Raw genomic sequence first — 14937 nt, 5'->3', positions numbered from 1 at the left:
ATCGGCAAGTATGACCGAATTGTTTCAAGTAATAAACTCGGTAAGACCAAGTATCGTTCTCCCAAAGGACTCACGGTCTAGTTTAGTTATGTGATTTGTTGATTAGCTAAGACTTAAGAACGAAATATTTGGATTTTACTACGCAAAAGACGAAAATAAACATGTATGCATGAGGTTGATCAATGGCTAAAACAAAAGACAATCACTTTCAATGAAATATATTGATGAATATGTTGTTGGGGGTCAATTCCTAGCATTCCTAATAATTAGTTTTTTTAGCACAGGAGCTTAAGGCAACCAATACAATATTGGCAGAAATTCCCCGGATCTAGACTTCCCCGTACGTTCCCGTATCGACAAAATCAATAATCATGCATTGAATGAGTTAAACAAAGCAAGCATTGAGCAAAGAGGAAAAACCCTAACTAATGATGAAAGAAAGCATAAGTCTTAGATTAAGATGCAAGCACAAATTCCATATATGAGAGCTTCAAAAGATTACATTGATTCCCCACCAAACATACAAGGTTTAGTTCACCATATTCATGGTGAACCTAGATGAACAATAATGAAAGAATGAAAGAGATAGAAAAACCCGAGAAAGAGAAGAGGAGAGTTGTCACCATCTCCCAATCTACCCCCAAGGGGTGAAAAAGAGAGTGTTTGCTTCGTCTCTGCCAAAGATACCTAACCCTAGGAAACCCTAAAGCTTATATACTATTTGTAAATTATAGAAAATTAGGTCCAAGCCCATAAGAGTGCCGCTCAACCGTAAAGTACCGCTTAGCGGTAAGTGCGTGAGTCGTTTCTTCCCCTCAGCGGCCATTTTCCCCCTCAGCGGTCCTCCCGTGAGCTCCTGAGTGCCGCTCAGCGGTAAACTGCCGCTGAGCGGTACTTGCGGCTTCTCCTTTTGCACTTTTTAATGTCTTTTCTGATTCCATCTCTCTCCCTCTTCACTTCTTTCACTAAATTCACCTTAAAACCTGCACAAAAACACTGAATTCAAGCATAAACCTGTCCAGCTCTCTTATTTCTGAAAATATGGATAAAAGCATGATTTCAAGCTAGTTTCTAAGTGTAAAGGTTGCTTTTAGTGTCAATTTTAAGCATGAAAATAACAGTTTTTCAACTGTTATCACAACCCCAAACTTAGAACTTTGCTTGTCCTCAAGCAAACAAAATGTAACTCAATCTTCAACCAATTCATATGATGGTTCACTCATTCAAAAATCCTCTTTTTCAAGATAAGTAAAAACTTCACTCAAACTTATGACCAAGAGTTCAATCAAGATGTGCACATGCTTTAGTGTTCACAAAGTCATTTAAATTCCAACAAATGCTATTTTTCATGAATGATCAATCAATTAAGCATGGATGTTCATGTGCTAATGAAATATTTCCTCACTAGGTAAAGTGTTTCACTCACACACAAGTGTATAAGAGGTAATCACTCATTCACTCCACTATCACAATGTCACATGAATCAACTTTGCCTTTCATTTTACCACAATCAAAAACATTCACAAGCATGCATCATCACAAGGACTTTTCAATGGCTTATAATGTGGCTGGGCTAACAAGAAAATTGGTTTTTCTGGATCACAAAATCCTTGAGTTAAGAGAATCATAACAACATAATTTTTCTTATTCTTCCCAACTTGCCTTTGCATTCGCATTGAGCTTTGCTTCTTTTTCTTTTCTTTTCTTTTTCTTTGCATATTCTTACTTTTTAGTTCTTAGCTCAATGCTTTTCCTTTTTCATGTTTTCCCAACAACCCCAAACTTGAACATTTAACAATACCACACAAGATCTTCTACTTGACTCAAGGTAAAGATTTTCAATCAAGGATTTTCAGTGTATGTTCAAGGCTAAGGGTTCAAAGGATAGAACACAAAGTGTTCTCTTTTCGTAGGCTAACTTTATGAATTTGGCCAATAAAAAGGGTTCCAACAAACGGCCTTGATCACATGATGCAAAACAAGCAATTGATTCAATCATAGAAAACCTGAGCAAAGTCATTCATGCTTTCAAAGTAATAGCATTTAACAATAACAACTCTGGAGCTCAAAACCTCACATATAAGCTCATTCACATTTGACATACACATCCTGCTTAATTTCACAATCACAATCATAATATCCTGCATTTGTTCACAAAGCTTGTGAATCACCTGTATAAGCATTTTAATGTGCACATCTTCTCAACATCAACCAATCAATAAGCATCATCAAGCATTACTTATCAAACAAGCACAGTTAATAACAAACCATCACACAAACCAAGTTTCCAATAAAGTACATCAAACCCTATTCTAAAAACAAAAACAAATAAGTTCAGAAAACTTAAACCAACAAAAGCATAAGCATATGATAGCATTCATCAGTAAATGCTATCTCAGCTCCTCATCAATCTGAGCTGTCCTCTGTATCTTCTTCTTCCTCCTCATCTTCATCATCTTCAAATGCATCATCATCATCAGCGTCATCTTCTTCCATCTCTCTAACTGAAGCTTTAGTTGCTTCAGCTCCTCCTCCATGCACTGGTTCCTCTGGCCAAGCTACCACATTATGGAATTCATCCATAGTCCACGTGTGGGCTGGAGGTGTATCATACATCCCCACAATCATCTCAGCAGTGGCCACCTGCCCTCTGTGAATGGACTGCAACTAAGCACCTATAAGAGACATATACATGTCCCTCATCTGGAATGGTTCTGCTTCATGTGTCTCAGCAGATGTCTGGCTCTGTGCTGGCCCTCTCTCTCTACGAGCACGGCGTGGTGGAACTGGCTGAGCTGCCTCCTCACCTCCACAGTACTGTCTGTAATAGGCCTCACCAATAGCTTTTCTTGGCCTCTCAAATGGTGGAGCAGAAGTGTCCACCCTAGCTATCTTGCAAAGGTGAGTGATCAAGGAGGGATGTCCTAGTGGTGCTTTGTTCTTTGAGGTATTGGCGCACACACTAATCTCATCAGCTATCACCTGCCCAATATTAACATTTAAGTTTCTGATAGCACAGTAGATGAATAGTGCCCTGCTGAGAGTAATATCTGACACATGTGAACATGGCTGAATGTTGGCATGAGAAAATGCCATCCAATACTTTGCAAGAGGAGTCAAATCTGTCCTCCTAATGTTAACCATTGAGCCAGATCTATTCCTTTGGAAGTGTCCTCCAAGTATGCATAGTACTCTCTCCACATCCTCATAATCAGCACCTTCCTCCATGCAAAGAGCAAACTGGCACTGCTCACCAGCCCAAACAGTGTCCAGGACGTTATTGATAGAATCAGGATCATACCTGATAGCATGGCCTCTGACATAGCCCAAATAATTCTCAGCTGGATAATCACCAATCTTCTTTGTATTGGTGTAAAATTCCTTTACCACAGCTATGTTGGCAGGTGCAGGATAGGTGGCTAGCTTTCCCCAGTCATTCCCTAACACTTGCTCTCCAAATTGAGGAGCAAAGTTAGGTATCTGATGAGTCGTTATTTATTGAATTATATTTAGTTTATTGCACTTAAATAAACCAGGGAATTGTGTTTAATTGTTTGTTATTTCCTCGTTTTCCGAATTTTGCTTAATTTGGTCGAAAATTTGTAATTGTGCTAATTTGGGTTTTCTGAGCTAATTAAGTGTATTCTTGAAGTGTAGGAAAATTTCGGAAATACATTTTGGGACATCAGGAAGAGTGCCAAATAAATTGAAGACTCTCCAGACAGACATTGTTGAATTAATTAAAATGTAATTCAGTAGTTTAGAATTTTTTGTATCAACTTTTATATTTTGGGTCAATTTTTGGTAAATTAGATTAGACCCAAAAATTAGAAATTAATGACTTGGACCTAGGGTTTTTGTATGTGTGGACCCTACCCTAAAAAGGGACACACGGCCCTTAGAAAAGTAGCCGCCACTTGCCAGGCTCTCTCGGAAATTTTTTTACGCTTTTGTTGTGAACGTTTCTTTGAGGGAAATGTAAGAACTTGGGAGTGTAAAACAAAAATGCTGTTACGGGATGAATGAAAATTTATTTTTTTTCAGCACACATTTTTCTTTGCTTTGGAACCAAACAGCTCACGGTCACAACAATGGTGCATTTAAATTGATTCCAGTGGTGATTTCATTTTGTTTTTAATCATCCAAGCTGGTTCATTTTCTTTGCTGGATAAGCATATCTTTTCTTTTCCTTTGAGTATGAAGTTCGATTCCAGCGAGCACAATCAATTCCAGTGTGGATGCTGAGCAAAGAAGTGGACGTGGAGAAGAGGGAACGGTGATGAAATTTGGGAAGCACACGCTACCGCTGCCACATCCAGCTTCAAGAATTGGAATGCTGATTTGATAGTATGGACTGCACACAAACGGTGATTCAAGGTGCTGGAATGAGGTGCTCCACGGAAGAGAAAAGAGCTGGAACGTGTTGAAGCTGCCAACGGAAGAGCTTTTATTTTTTGGTTTTAGGAAATGTAGATGCCACGCTCTTTTGCGGGAGCTTTCTGGAATAGTTTTTTTTAGTGCACAAGGAACCCACCGCCACCCTCACTTAGTCTTGTTTTTGGCTGGAACACTTTTACTTGGAAGGAAAAATTATGTGAATGATATGAAATGGTTCCAGCCGCCAACTAGGAAGAAGTTCATCTCATTTGGCTTGTTTTTTTTTGGAGAATGAAGAAGAGAGGAGGCGCTGATTCAGGAGCTGAGAAGTGCACTCGGTGATTCATTTCTTTCGCATTACTCTTGCTGATTTGTCCGTTGGATTCAATTGTTTCATGCACTTGGGGATTTAATCTTATTTCCAGCTGCACGGTGCTTCACAGCCATTGCAACATTTCAATATTAGATGCGTTTTTTTTGTGATTCTTACCACGTCATTTTACTTTCAGTTTTCACCCGTTTTAATTTATTTCTTTTTGAGAAGAAATAGAGTTGATAGATGACTACAATGTGCTTTTTAAGTTTTATTAATTAAGCTTTGCTTTTCATTTCCAACTACCCTGCATTTCATGTTTTATTTCAATTACCATGTGCATTAGATGGCTTAGTTCAACGTTGCATTTTAATAACTTTAATTGCGTTTGGAAATTTATCTTTGCATTGTTCGGTTTAATATTTTCATTCACTTTAAGGTTGTCACTTATGTTCGTTTGTGTTTAATTCTCATTTTTGATTTAGTTCATTTTTGAATCACAAAAATCACAAAACCCCCCCCCCCCACTACGTGTTGATCTAAGACTGAATCCAAATTGGTCCTTGAGAGACGACCTAGGAGTCACTTCCTAGTCTATACTGCATTCTTTTATGCACAAATTTTGTTGGGAGGTGCGACCCTCTCATCAAAATGGCGCCGTTGCCGGGGACCAATGGTTCGGTCTTAGGTTTTTGTTGTGTTTGTGTGTGTTGTGTTTTGTCTTGTGTTGTGATGTGATGTGATGTTCTGTTTTGTGTGTGCGTGTTGCATGTATAAATGTGTTGTGTTTTATTAGTTTCGTGATTTTTAATATTCTTCTTTTTCCATGTCTACCTATTTTGATTTTGTGAATACTGCTTATTTTGCTAGTGCCTCTGATCATGATTCTCCTTCTGCATGTTACTCTGATTGTAATTCTGCTGATTTTTATGCTGAGAACAATGTGGCTCATCCTCAAATTTCTGAGAGCTCTCTTTGGGAGCCGGTTCCACCTAATGAGGATGGTGATCATTTAGTTCTCACCACTGGACTGATGAATTTGTTGCCCAAGTTTTATGGTCTTGCAGGTGAATGCCCACATGAACATTTGGATAGGTTTTATCGAATTTGCTCTTTAATGAAACTTCCAAATGTCCCGGACGATCTAGTTTTCTTAAGAGCATTCCCGCACTCATTAGAAAGAGCACCAAAAGATTGGAAAGACTCTCTTCCTCCAGGATCCATTACCAGATGGGAAGATCTTGAGCATAAATTTCTGAGTAAATTCTCCCATGTGCAAGATGGATACGACAACGGTCTTGGATGGAATGACCCTACCTTGGGATGGTACAATGCTCCACAACATCAATATCAAGAACCACCATTCCAGAGTACCTTCATGCCTCCACCAGTCCAGCAATATCAGAGTCAGCAATATGATGCTTCTACCGAAACAGCTCCTCAGCCTTCTACTTCTGAGCCTACATTGCAGGAGTTGTTGGAGCAGATGACCATGCAGAACCTTCAGTTTAGGCAAGAGAACATGCAGTTCCAGCAAGAAATAGGAGCTGCCATTCAGAGTATGACTGATCAGATAGGGCAGATGGCCACTCAACTCACTGAGGAACAGTCTCAAGATTCAGAGTTACCATTTCAGACTGTTCAGATTCCAGATGATGATGATAGTGGCATCAACATAGAAGATGGGGAGAAGAGTCATGAACTTACTATTGTGCCATCTACTTTCCCATCATCCTATGTCCCTACTCTTGCACCTGAGGAGAGTGATGAGTATTTTGAGGAGCAGGCAGAAATAAGCAGTAACCCTGAACCAGGTAGACCACCTTCATCTTCCCACACTTTAGCAATCTTCAAGGAAGAGGAGGTAAACATACCTCAATTTGATTATGTTGATGATTATGTTGTTGAGGATTATGTTGATGATTGTATTGTTGTTGAGTCTGATTTTAATTTTCCCTATATGCATGATGAGAACCAATTTTTGCTATCGCATCCGAATGTTTATTCTCCATGCATTGAACATGAATCTGAGTCTGTAGTTGATATTGCTTGTGATTTTGAAATTGATTCATGTTCTGAGGATGTATCTGAGGTTCAGTCTGATAAATTGGGATTGGGTGTTGTACCTCTACATGTCATTTCTTTGGAGCCACATTGCACTAACCATGTTGCAGGAGGTACACATGAATTTGACCAACATGCACCCACAGTGGAAGGAAAAGGTGCTTACATACACACTAGTTTCAAGATCAATAGGCACCAGCTGAACCTGCTCATCAACAATCCTTGCTTCTTAGATCCAGCTGTGGAAGACATTTCCCTGCTAGATCAAATCTGGAGGATGAAGCAATTCTTCCTCACAACTTCCTTGCTGGATCCAATGGTGGAAGATATCTCCCTTCAAGTCCAAAATTGGCAACTGCCACCATGATAAGGGGAGTTTTCTTTCTCTCTTCTCCCCCTTTCCCTACTTTTGTTGCACTTGTCCATGATCTGTTCATTGTTTTGATTTCTGATCTTATGCTTAAAACACATTGAGGACACTGTGTAGTTTAAGTGTGGTCTATAGGGGGAGATTTTTATTTTTCTTCGTTAGTTTTTGTTTTCTTTCTTAAATTTTTTTTCTTTTCTAGGTAGTTTTTGTTTTGTCTTGTATACAGTTTTACATGTTTCTCTTGATTTCTGGACTTTGTTTGGGTTGTAGACTTATCATTTCCTTCACTTGATTGATACTTATTTGTTTGAAATCCTTGCTTTTCTCTGCTTGGAAGATGATTATGATTTTTGAGAGTTGAATTGATTGTGACAGAATTACCCTGTATGAGATTTGAGCCACTTTATGTTCTTTCTTGTGTGTGATATGTCTCCTGATTGCTTGCACATATGCCTTGGCTTGACTCTTGTTGATAATTCTTGATTGATATGCATGTTTGGAAGTGATAAAGGCACTTTTGTTTTTGAGCCTCTCTAGCCAAATAAGCTTACCTTGTTCTGATTCTTTGAAAACCCTTTTGAGCCTATACTTTCCTCATTTCTTTGTTTTGAAGCTCATACACTAGCTCTGAGTGAAAAACCATGATTACCTTAACCTTAGGAAATTTTGGAGCTTTGGAAGTGTTTTCGGAACAAGTGTGGTCTCCTTAGGGATTTTTATGAGTTGGCTAGTTGGTTCCTCTTCTTGTTTTGTGTTCAGAAATATGATTTATATCTCATCTCTTATAGTTGTGTGCTAAAGAGAGAAAAGAAAAGAGACAGGATGAAAAAAAAATAGAGAAAAATGAGAAAAATAAAAAAAAATAAAAAAAAAAATTTAAAAAAAAAAATATTTTGTGAATAATGGAGTCAAGAAGAGGATTGAATTAGAGGTCTGGGTGTGATTTGACTGTGTTTACACTTGTTCCCCATTGCTCCTCTATTTCTTTTGGTTTGTAGCTTCTCATCCATATTTATCCTACCTTGTCCTTGGCCCCATTTCACCCATAAAAGACCTTTTGATTTGAACATGCATATGTTTTGAGTGTTGATATTAGAGGTTTGCCAAGTCTGTTGTTGTTTGCTTTCTTGAGTGCATTGAGTTGAAATTCTTTACCTTATACACTTGAGAGAAACACTGATAGTGCATCTGTGAGTTTTTGTTGCTTTTGATTCACCTCTTGAGCTGATTGATCATTTTGCCATGTCTTGAATTGCTTGGATGATTTAATGAGTATCTGCTTTCTCTGATTGATTCTGTGTTGGATATTGTCTACTTCCTTTCTTGGTCCAGATTCCTGGAGAACTGTGTAATTCTATTTCTGTTCCTGTTTTGGAGTCTTTGTTGTCTGTCTGTCGAGTCTGTGTCACCTCCCTGATGTTTGAGTAGTTCCCTGGTTTTCGTCTTGGTTTTGCCCAGGAGTGCAAAAGACTAAGTGTGGTCTATTTTGATGAGTCGTTATTTATTGAATTATATTTAGTTTATTGCACTTAAATAAACCAGGGAATTGTGTTTAATTGTTTGTTATTTCCTCGTTTTCCGAATTTTGCTTAATTTGGTCGAAAATTTGTAATTGTGCTAATTTGGGTTTTCTGAGCTAATTAAGTGTATTCTTGAAGTGCAGGAAAATTTCGGAAATACATTTTGGGACATCAGGAAGAGTGCCAAATAAATTGAAGACTCTCCAGACAGACATTGTTGAATTAATTAAAATGTAATTCAGTAGTTTAGAATTTTTTGTATCAACTTTTATATTTTGGGTCAATTTTTGGTAAATTAGATTAGACCCAAAAATTAGAAATTAATGACTTGGACCTAGGGTTTTTGTATGTGTGGACCCTACCCTAAAAAGGGACACACGGCCCTTAGAAAAGTAGCCGCCACTTGCCAGGCTCTCTCGGAAATTTTTTTACGCTTTTGCTGTGAACGTTTCTTTGAGGGAAATGTAAGAACTTGGGAGTGTAAAACAAAAATGCTGTTACGGGATGAATGAAAATTTTTTTTTTTTCAGCACACATTTTTCTTTGCTTTGGAACCAAACAGCTCACGGTCACAACAACGGTGCATTTAAATTGATTCCAGTGGTGATTTCATTTTGTTTTTAATCATCCAAGCTGGTTCATTTTCTTTGCTGGATAAGCATATCTTTTCTTTTCCTTTGAGTATGAAGTTCGATTCCAGCGAGCACAATCAATTCCAGTGTGGATGCTGAGCAAAGAAGTGGACGTGGAGAAGAGGGAACGGTGATGAAATTTGGGAAGCACACGCTACCGCTGCCACATCCAGCTTCAAGAATTGGAATGCTGATTTGATAGTATGGACTGCACACAAACGGTGATTCAAGGTGCTGGAATGAGGTGCTCCACGGAAGAGAAAAGAGCTGGAACGTGTTGAAGCTGCCAACGGAAGAGCTTTTATTTTTTGGTTTTAGGAAATGTAGATGCCACGCTCTTTTGCGGGAGCTTTCTGGAATAGTTTTTTTTAGTGCACAAGGAACCCACCGCCACCCTCACTTAGTCTTGTTTTTGGCTGGAACACTTTTACTTGGAAGGAAAAATTATGTGAATGATATGAAATGGTTCCAGCCGCCAACTAGGAAGAAGTTCATCTCATTTGGCTTGTTTTTTTTTGGAGAATGAAGAAGAGAGGAGGCGCTGATTCAGGAGCTGAGAAGTGCACTCGGTGATTCATTTCTTTCGCATTACTCTTGCTGATTTGTCCGTTGGATTCAATTGTTTCATGCACTTGGGGATTTAATCTTATTTCCAGCTGCACGGTGCTTCACAGCCATTGCAACATTTCAATATTAGATGCGTTTTTTTTGTGATTCTTACCACGTCATTTTACTTTCAGTTTTCACCCGTTTTAATTTATTTCTTTTTGAGAAGAAATAGAGTTGATAGATGACTACAATGTGCTTTTTAAGTTTTATTAATTAAGCTTTGCTTTTCATTTCCAACTACCCTGCATTTCATGTTTTATTTCAATTACCATGTGCATTAGATGGCTTAGTTCAACGTTGCATTTTAATAACTTTAATTGCGTTTGGAAATTTATCTTTGCATTGTTCGGTTTAATATTTTCATTCACTTTAAGGTTGTCACTTATGTTCGTTTGTGTTTAATTTTCATTTTTGATTTAGTTCATTTTTGAATCACAAAAATCACAAAACCCCCCCCCACTATGTGTTGATCTAAGACTGAATCCAAATTGGTCCTTGAGAGACGACCTAGGAGTCACTTCCTAGTCTATACTGCATTCTTTTATGCACAAATTTTGTTGGGAGGTGCGACCCTCTCATCAGTATCATTCCAACTTTTCTTTCCATCAGAAGTCTCCTGTCCTGAACCACCTTAAAGTGCTTCTCATGTTTCCTAGAGAGGAACCTGCTAGAGTGGGGTTGCTCTGGTTCCTTTTCCTTTCTCTTGGTTGCGATGGTTTTCAATCTCTTTCCTGAAGAGGATGCCATTCCTACATTCAAACACAAATACAAAACCACAAAACATGACGTTAATCATTAGTAAAACATAGAACACATCTCCTGAGAAGTTGAACCACCGTTGAGGGCCAGAATTTCCCCTCAGCGCCACCAGTACCATATTCCAAAACGCAAAAATTCAAGAAAACCAAGTCTGGCAGAGTGCCGCTCAGCGGCAGTTTACCCTTGAGCAGTAACTCTGTAGAATTTTGAAATACCCCTTTTCAAGCTGTCCTATCTCCACCCAAATGCAATTTTTCAGTTTTCCAGTTCAGAATCATGCAATTTAATCGGTTCAAACATCAAATATATCATCAAATCATGCATAGAAACCAAAACCCCTAAATATTCATGCTTTGACAATCACATTCAAAATCAAAAACCCTAGAATGAACAAAATGCATTGTACTTACTTGGGTGGAGATACTAGATGCAATGAGAATGTTTCCAATCTAAGATACTCTCTTCCAACCCCAAACTTGAATGGAACACTAGTGAGCAAGTGAGTGGAAGAGAAATTTTTAAGAGGAAAGAATGAAAAGATGTGGAAAACCTTGGAAAAGGTATGTGGGAGTGTTTGTGCAGAGAAGAGCCTGGAAAGAAAACCTAAAGCGCAGCTTGGGGTATAAAAATACCCTAATGGGCTCGGGTTCCGCTAAGGGGAACTAAAGCCCATTCTGCGAGAGTACCGCTTAGCGATAAGTTGCCGCTCAGCGGCACTTTCGTGAAGTGCTCTTCTCCTTCTTTTCTTAACCTACGTGCCTCCTAGACATGCACCTCACTGGTTCCCTGCAATTCAATGCTTAAAATACTTATGCAAACCCTAACTAAAATAAAACAAACAAAAACAATCAATCAACTGGGTTGCCTCCCAGGTAGCGCTTGTTTAACGTCACGAGCCTGACCCAAAATCCACCAACACCCATCAGTAGGTGTTTAAAACTTACCAACACCCATCAGTATGTGTATACAAACATAGTATCCTTCAGTAGATACTCTTCCGCCTAACATCCATCAGTAGATGTAAACCCTGTAACAAACTAATAACAAAAACAAAAATACCCAAAAGTTCAAAATTACATCACCAAACCAAAAATTAAAAGTTCTTAAATCACTAGGTTGCCTCCCAGCAAGCGCTCTTTTAACGTTACTAGCTTGACCCAATAAAGCTCATGTTTCTTCTTCTTTTTCTTCTTCTTTCTACTGAACTTCTTCAGAAATTTGATCAAACCAGTAACCTGTTGCAGTGTCTCAATCATAGGAACTTTAATCTCCAATTTCTTGAAGATTTCCATGAAGCACTTAAATTTCTTTTCCTTCCTATGATACTTCTTTGGATGAGGAAAAGGTTTTTCATATGATTCTTTCTTTTTTTCTCTCGTCCTCTTTTTCTTTTCTCTCACTTTCTTTTTTTCTTTTCTTTTTCTACTCACTTTCTCAATCTTCACACAAATTTTTTCTTCTTCTTTCTCTTCTCTCTCTTTTCTCTCTTCTCTCTCTTCTTTTTCCAACTCAACTTTTTCAACATTTACACTCACTAGCACTTCACACTCTTCCCTGGGGTTAACCTCAGTATTAGCCCCAAAATTTTTGTCAGGCCTTTCTTCCAATTGCTTGGTAATCTGACCCATTTGAATCTCCAAGTTCTTAATAGCGGCTTCAGTGCTCTTTTGAGAAGATTCAGTTTTCTGTATGAATTGCTGAAGAGTTTCTTCCAACCTTGTTGATCTTTCATTAAGTGTAGACATTTGTTGCCATAAGGTTGGTTGTTGCTGTTGTTGCTTGTTAAATTGCCTAGTTTGTCCAGCTTGCCCACTTTGTTCCTGACCAATACTTGGGTGTGGTTTCCACCCCTGATTGTAGCTCCCTTGACGGTACTGATTGGTCATGTAGTTTACATCCTCTACGGCTTCAACTGGAAAGGCACATTGACCATTGATATGGTCACCTCCACACAATTCGCACAACTGGGTTTGTACCTGATGAAAGGGTCGCACCTCCCAACAAAAGTTGTGCATAAAAGAATGCAGTATAAACTAGGAAGTGACTCCTAGGTCGTCTCACAAGGACCAATTTGGGTTCAGTCTCAGATCGACACGAAGTGGGGGGGGGGTTTTGTGAAGATTTTGTGAATGCGATCAAACTAAATTAAAATGCGAATGTAAACACGGAAGGAACCGAAGAATTAAAATGGTTGGGCACTAAAGCTAACACTACAATTAAATTAAAGGAGTGAAAATTTACCAATTTGTGATCATTAGCATTGAAAGGAGAACATGATAATCAAACAAAGATCACTTAAAAATTAACTAGCATCCTAAGATGGTGTATGCAATATTAAAATTGTAACAAAACGAAAAAAACTTGAGAATAGAATCAAAGCATTTCAATTAATTCAAAAGAAAACCCTTAAAGTATGTCTCTTGGACGTGGCAGCTATTGGATACCATGTTCACCAAAATTAATCACCATACTGCACCACCAAAATAAATCACCCGCACTAGCTAGATGAAATACCGAGAACTGCTTACCAACACTGCACATTCAATTTTTTTTCTCAAAGAAAACTAAAGTGGTTCTCCCATGCCATCATCATTGAGCCATAACGTATCCTAATTTTTTTTTACCCGTGACACCACTCTTCCACCTAATTTACTTCTTCATTCCAAGCAATTAATTAATCTTCTTCTTCCTGCCCCACCTTGCAGCATATCCCAAAACCCAAATAACTTCTATCTTCTATCATTGAAATCCACGGCACACTCTTTTTGTAAAAGCAAATACAATAATGATGAAAATCCATTCCCCTGCTACAGCTTCAGCGTTCCTTTTAAAAGAAAATAAATGCATTTTTTTTTTTTACTCAAAATGAAATCACCGCTTCTTCACTCAGCTTGCAGCCAGACAATAAGCAAACATTCAATGCAACAGTAAACTTCTTTGATGATTAGCTTTGAAAGAAGGAAATGAAAAATCAGCAAAGATAAAAAAATGCTTCTAAGTGGGTGCCGTTGTAACACCCCGAATTTTTGGCGCTACATCGACTAAATTTTTCCGTAAAAAAAATAAATATAGAGATTTTGAAATTTTAAACTTCAACATAGACATAAAATAGTACATTATTTATTACAATCGATTCTTCCGAAAATAAAATGTCCACATAGTCAGGATCGAAATAAATTTTTAAAACACTAAAATCGCAATCCCAAGTCTTCTATCCCATCTCTCTTTCGACCTTTATGCATGTTCAAAAGCGTCAGCCATCGCATCTGTAATAACATCTGCTCCCGTATAACATCACGCATTATATGATCATCGCATTCACATGCACACACAAGTAAGGGTGAGCTAACAATTCAATACAATAACCATACCCCGATACCAAACCATACTATACTCACTTTACCAGATGAAATTACATAAACAAATATGAGTTACACACACTAAACCACATTGCATACATCAATATATATCAAACACCAAATCAGAATGCATACACCAATATGCATCAATGCATACACCAATATGCATCAAACACCAAATCAGAATGCATACACCAATATGCATCATGCATACACCAATATGCATCGAACACCAAATCAGAATGCATACACCAATATGCATCACGTCCATCCATCCCAAAAGTCATACAAATTGACTATATCACATACATTCACATACTTTCCACATAAATCACATTATTATAATTCACAATCATGTTCAGATGCATAAATTCAAATCTAATAAAATCCAACTATTTCAGAAATCATACAAACTGAATATATTCCAACAAGATATATTACACAATAATTTAACAGTCCAAAATCTGTTCAATAGGATTTAAGTTAAAAACTTGTCGAGTAGACTTCCAGGAAAGAGAGGTGCGTCACAATGGACAACTTAAGTACCAAGTCTTTCCTTAGCCAAAGTGTTCCTCAAATAGTTTTTAACAAATTTCTTATTTACAGATTTAAAACAACAGCATATAATATTAACACCGAAATTTAATATAGATATAAAAAAAAATAGAAATTTAAGCAATATTGAGATCTCTGAGAAGATACGAAATTAATATCTATAAATCTGTAACTCCGATTTCAAATCTGAATGGTCACAATAATTCATTATTTGTTATAAACTATATATTAAAATTTCAGGTTGATCCAACGGTTAACTAGATAGATATTGAGGTTTTACCGAGGTAACTCAGGTGCAGAATTTTAAGTGGTTTTCAATTATACTCAAAATGCGGAACTAATTTCCCTAAGCACAAACATTTAATTACAAATCTGAACG

Source organism: Vigna umbellata, chromosome 7 (genome assembly GCF_029865625.1).
Source record: "Vigna umbellata cultivar VRB3 chromosome 7, Vumbellata_1.0, whole genome shotgun sequence".
In the NCBI taxonomy this organism is placed as follows: domain Eukaryota; kingdom Viridiplantae; phylum Streptophyta; class Magnoliopsida; order Fabales; family Fabaceae; genus Vigna; species Vigna umbellata.
The sequence above is the reverse complement of the archived record's forward strand: the minus strand, read 5'-3'. Positions refer to the sequence as shown.